Source organism: Pogona vitticeps, chromosome ZW-PAR (genome assembly GCF_051106095.1).
Source record: "Pogona vitticeps strain Pit_001003342236 chromosome ZW-PAR, PviZW2.1, whole genome shotgun sequence".
NCBI lineage: Eukaryota > Metazoa > Chordata > Lepidosauria > Squamata > Agamidae > Pogona > Pogona vitticeps.
Genome location: NC_135800.1, coordinates 10,680,103 through 10,685,680, shown reverse-complemented (window position 1 = coordinate 10,685,680; position 5,578 = coordinate 10,680,103). Strand labels below are relative to the sequence as shown.

General features: G+C 57.9%; 1 long non-coding RNA gene across 1 annotated transcript; it reads right to left on the bottom strand.

Moving 5' to 3' along the window:
- Window positions 1-1,431: 1,431 nt before the first annotated feature.
- Window positions 1,432-4,959, bottom strand: LOC144585154 (uncharacterized). Its single transcript, XR_013539670.1, has 5 exons — window positions 3,230-4,959; window positions 2,457-2,828; window positions 2,040-2,137; window positions 1,737-1,905; window positions 1,432-1,583 (listed from the first exon to the last, which is right to left on the bottom strand). It is a non-coding gene; the product is annotated as an uncharacterized LOC144585154 (long non-coding RNA).
- Between the last annotated feature and the right edge of the window lie 619 nt (window positions 4,960-5,578).

The following is a 5,578-nucleotide window of genomic DNA, read 5'->3' as shown; positions in this document are numbered from 1 at the left end:
ATTGAGGACTAGTCTCTTGTACCAGCAAGGTTAGGCAAAATCCAGAGGAGTGGAAAGGCCACTAACTAGCTACTATAGAGAAGTCCTATTTAACTGAGCTGTTGTGAGTTCTGAGGAATCACAAAGCCCATGTTTAAGCACTTGCAAAGTACTGACTAAAGTGACGTGTTTTACAAAGGTCAGGCTTGTCCAAGGCACAGATGCTATGCGCTACTAAGGCTTGAGGACTTACCTTGGTACAAAGTGGGAGATTTGGGGCCTAAGAGACTCCCTGACCGAACGCCATATTCTCCTTGGGGAGATTTGATCGTCACCCATGGTACAGAGAGATGGGAGGAGAAATGGGTGGTTCATGACTTCTTAGCAGAAGGGGTGGGATTATAAAGGAATCCAAAGTTTATCGGAGTGGGAATCACAGAAGGGATAGAATTTTACAACAGGGTCTATAGACAGCAATTATGAAAATTATTGATTAGGCATCCTTCAGTCTCGAGAGACTATTGTAACGTGTTCTGAGTACAGCACTTGGAACAGCACCTCGTGTGGCTGAGGAGGCCAATTCGAGAGTGACCATCCCTTCCACCCTGAAGACAAATACAGTCTGTCCCCTGTCCAGCTCCCTGGTTTTGTTGCTTTCAGGACGGCCTCTTTGCCTTGGCCTGCTGGACAAGGGTCTCTTCAAAATGGGAGAGGCCGTGATGCAATGCCTGCCTCCAGGCTGAACACAAGGTCACCACCACCAGCAGCTAGGCACCACCAAGGACAGGCGGAAAGGAGCAGAAATATCAATAAAAAAGCAAAAACAAACAAACAAACAAACCAAACAGCAGCCACATCAACTCAACACAGCCATCCATGAAAACAAGACGGCGGTTAACACTGCCCAGCAATGAAAAGGAAAGCAACTTCCAGCTTGCCCTTTCAAAAGTTGGAACAAATCAGGTCTTAAGCTGGCACCTTACAAAAAATATAATAAAGGTGCCTAGACCACCCCTGCAAGGAGGGCTTTCTGTAAAGGGGGGGCCACCTAGAACAAACACACAACTTTCTCACAGTAGACGAAAGCAGGCAGTGGGGCAGTGGTCAGTTTGGAAGGCCTGGTATTTATTATGGCAGTCCATACCTCCCCCAAAAAGACACACACCGCTGGATTGGTCCTTGTGTACAGTGTTTAAAAAATGTGGCTTCTTTTAGGGAGTCGGCCCATCTCGCATGGGAGGGTCTTCCTCTTTCCATGCTGCCTTCCACCTTTCCCAGCCGGATGGTCTTCTCCAGGGAATCCTGCCTCCTCTTGATGCGCCCAGAATGAGGAAATCACAAGAGCTGGTCGCCCCCTGCCCACCACTGGGGGATTGTGGGCTCCCTCTCGCCCGCCACCCCACTTCCTCACCCACCTGTCTCCCTTGGAAAAAAGGCAACAGACTGTTGGGCTTAAGTTAGAGAAACACAATCTAATTTCCTTCACAAACAGGGCAACATTAATATAAATACAAAGGGAAAAGAAGGGGGGACGGGGGGCAGAAAAGGAAAGGAAGTGATCTTGACATCGCCGGCTCTCTTGATTCTTCTTCTTCTTGGGGCTTCTGGAAAAGAAAAGGAGAGCCGTGAGGGTCCTGGGGAAGGGCCTGAGCCCCCACCATGATCCCTGCAGTGCTCTGCTCTGTGTGTGAAGACCCGTCCTCCCCCTCTGCTGGACTGGCCAGCCAGCCTCGCTCTCCCCCTCCTGCCCCACTTACTGCTCTGGAAGGGGACCGGGGTGGAGGTCACAGCTCCCTCTGCCCCCCTGCCCCGATGGGGAGCAGCCCTCCGAAGCCCTCGCCTTCTTGACCTGCATCTAGACACGTCTGATTTTGTCCGGCGCTGGTGTGCAGTCCATCGGCTCCTCCCCGGCGGCTGGCACAGCTCCTATGGAAAGAAGAGGCCCAAGTCTACCAACAGAAACAAACGAACCAGCGAACCTCCTGGGGTTGGTCCCTGGGAAGGGGCCGAGTGGATGGAGACCCTAACCCTGACCCCAGCCCCCCTGCCCAAGGCTGTACCTGGAGGAGCCAAGGGTGCTTGGTTTGACCCACCAAAGGGGAAGGATGATGGAGCCACTGGTTGCGCCGTGGCTTTCCTCTTGCGAGATGCGCTGTCCCTGCAGAAAGAGAGAGGTGGGTGGGTGGTAGGAGATCAATCCTGAGATGCTTCTGGCAGGATTTGCTCCTCTAGCAGGGGAAGAGCTGTTGTCTGGCCATGGGACCTCTGCAGGGGCACTGGCACCTGGACTACGATGCCCATCGCCCAGACCATTGACACCCTGGCCAAGGGGGGCTGATCTTGGCAGGACACGGCCGCCCTCTCCCTCCATGGAGAGCGGCCAACCAAGTGACAGGAAGAGATGCTGGAGGGGGTCCCTGGTCAGCTGCCCCTCCACCCTGGCCACAGCCTCCCTCAGACCGAGCGACCGCCCTCACCTGGGCTGGATCTTCTGGGGGGCGATGGAAGGAGGGGGTCTTGTCTTCCTCGTGCTTCCGCCTTCGGGGCAGGGAGGCAGGACGGTCAGGACGGATTAGGGTGGAAGACACCCGGCAAAGACTTGTAGGGCCAGGAGGAAAGGGAGTAGGAGACATGGGGAAAGGATTTGGAAAGGCAGGAGATATAGGGAGAGGTTGCATGGGGGCAGAAGAGAAAGGGGCAGGAGACATGGGAAGAAGACGTAGAGGGGATGGAGAAAAGGGGGCAGGTGAGACGGGTAAAAGATGCAGCCGGTCTTCGATGGGCAGGAGAGAGACGGAGGGAGGGGAATCTGACGAGGAGGACTGGCCGGGACGAAAGGTTGCCTTGTCCTGCAGAGGGAAGCAAAGGCAATGATCAGGAGCCCCCCCCAAAAAAAATCAGGTCAAATCAGGCAGGAGCCCTATAACCCTCACCCGATGGCAGGCTAGTGGGGGTTCAGAGGATAGGGGGCACCGGTCAGAAAGAAGGGCCGCTCCCAGCCAGCACATCCTCCCCCCACACACACCCTTGGTGCTCCTTCTCCAGGCTCAACCCTGGCTCTGCCCTCCCCCTGGAGAGACATGGGGGGCAGGAATTCAGAAGGAAGGGGCACCGTAGGGCCCCCAGGGAGCCCAGGCTGAGGCCAAGGAGATCCCCGCAGGAGACCAGCACTTCTGGCCTCTCTCAGGGGCCAAGAGGCTGGAGGGGGGCATTGCTTTGTGGGGGGGGGAGGCATCATGCCCTTCCTTACCTCTCAAGGCGGGGGTCCCTCCAGGAGACACGTGACGCCGTTGTCTGTAGAGGCGGGAGGGTGACGGGCCGTGGCTGGCTGAGCCGGTGGGGGTCATGGGGCTGTAAGGGGTACTGGGCAGTCGGGGTGTCCTGGGGCAACCAGCCACAGATCGCGATCATGGCCCAAATCGCCACCACCAGGGCCACCAGGAACGACCTCCCGCATGGCCCCACGCAGGCTAACTGGACAATCCACCAAGTGATGGTCAAATTCCTGGCCACGAGCGCTGGCACAAACAGCTTCTGCCCCAACACGAGCAGAGGGGGCTCCTTCCAGGGTCTCTCCAGGAGCAGATCAAACCACGATAGTCTCTGGGCGTCCATAAACACCAGCGTCTCCCACGCCATCCCACGGTGGAGGGGAGGGACCTGATGAGGAGGACTGGCTGGGATGAAAGGTTGCCTTGCCCTGAAGAGGGAAACAAAGGCATTCTCAGTGACCAGGAAACCCCCCCAAAGAAAACCAGGTCAAATCAGCCAGGAGCCCTATGGCCCCCACCCAGGCTCCTCTGTCCCTGCCCCCCATCCACAGCCACCCCTTGTGGCCCTTCGTGTAGCAGGCTGGTGGGGGTCCGGAGGGTGGGAGGCCCCGGCCAGAAAGAGGGGCCGCTCCCAGCCAGCACATCCTCACCCCACACCCCCCCTTGGTGCTCCTTCTTTAAGCTCAAACCTGGACCTGCCCTCTCCCTGGAGAGACGTGGGGAGCAGGAAATGGGGAGGAAGAGGCACCTTGGGGGCCCCCAGGGAGCCCAGGCTGAGGCCGAGGGGGTCCCCGCAGGAGACCAGCGCTTCTGCCCTCACTCAGGGGCCATTGATTTGTTGGGGGGGAAGGTATTGTGCCCTTTCTAAAATTTCAGGATGGGGGGCTCTCCAGGAGACACGGGAGGCCGTGGTTTGCAGAGCCAGGAGGGTGATGGGCCACGGCCGGCTGAGCCGGAGGGGGACGCGGGGCTGGAAGAGGCCCAGGGGAGGCGAAGGCTCATAGGGGAACCCTCGCCAGTCCTCCATCAGCACCCAGAAGCCCACCACTACGCCCAGCAGGAGCGCCGTGCCCCCCATCCCTACTCTGGCCACCTGGGTGACCACGAGAGTGAAGGCCAAGCTCACGCCCACGGTCGCCGGCATCAACAGCCGCCGGAGCAGCAGAGCGCGGTCCTTCCAGGGTGCCACCAGCAACACGTAAGGGACCGGCTGTCCCTGGGCGGCCGCCTCCTTCGCCGCTGCCAGCATCTCCTGGGCCTTCCTCTCCATCACCTCGGCCGGGGCAGGCAGCAAGTTCCAGACAACTCCCCAGCACCCCATCAGGAGAGAAGGGGGCGAGGAGGAGGAGGAAGGAGGAGGAGGAACAGGGAAAGGAGCAGCAAAGAGGAGACCAAGACAAGCTACGAGAGCAGGAGCAGGGGAAGGGACCTGGACCCACAGAAGCAGACTGGCCGGAGCGGCGGTTCAACTGCCAGTCTGCACAACTGCAGGCGGGGCATCTGGAGGAGCACCCTGAGCATCGGACAGATGGGCTTTTGTGGGGACCCTCCAGGCATCCCTAGACTTCAATTCCCATCATTCCCAGGCAACATGAGACCATGGGGAAGATGGGCTGTCTTCTGAAGGAAAGCAATAAATGTCACGTGAACAGTGCTGGAACCCCAAACGTTTTGTGTACCGTCTTCTTGTCAGTCGTCTGGCTGGGTTTTCTCTCTCTCTGTGTCTATCTTTCCTCTCCTGGTCCTTCTCCCCAGGACAGAAAAGAAGAGAAATCCTGGGGGGGGGGGGGGGAGGAAAGAGGGCAACCCAAGCTGGTTTTGGTCCGGGGGCAGTGAAAGGACCGGCCCTTCTCAATTTACTTTATTAGATTTCTATCCCGCCCATCTAGACCAAAGGTCTACTCTTGACCTTTGTGTGCCAAGGGGTGAATCAGGTCCCTCCTGCTTTGGTCATGGAGAACAATGCGTGAAAGGCGATGGAGAAGAATGAGGGCTTGCCAGCACTACAAGGGCCAGGTGTCTCTTGGGGGGTGCCCTGCAATCAAGTGTTGTCCAGGAACCCCCATTTGACAGAAGGTCAGCCCTGTCCAGAGGGGTCCAGGGTCAGGCCGGAACCCTCCCTCGGAGCCCAAAGGAGTGACTGGAAACTCCTGTCTGTTGGGCATGTCATGAGAAGCTGAGACCCTCTGGGAAGGTCAGTCAGGCTTAGGAAGGAGGAAGGTGGAGGGAAAAGAGGAAGGCCACTCAAGCGATGGACGGGCTCTCTAAAGGAAGCCACAGGCTTGAGCCGAAATCAGAGCAGGGCTCTTGAGGACCGGACACCTTGG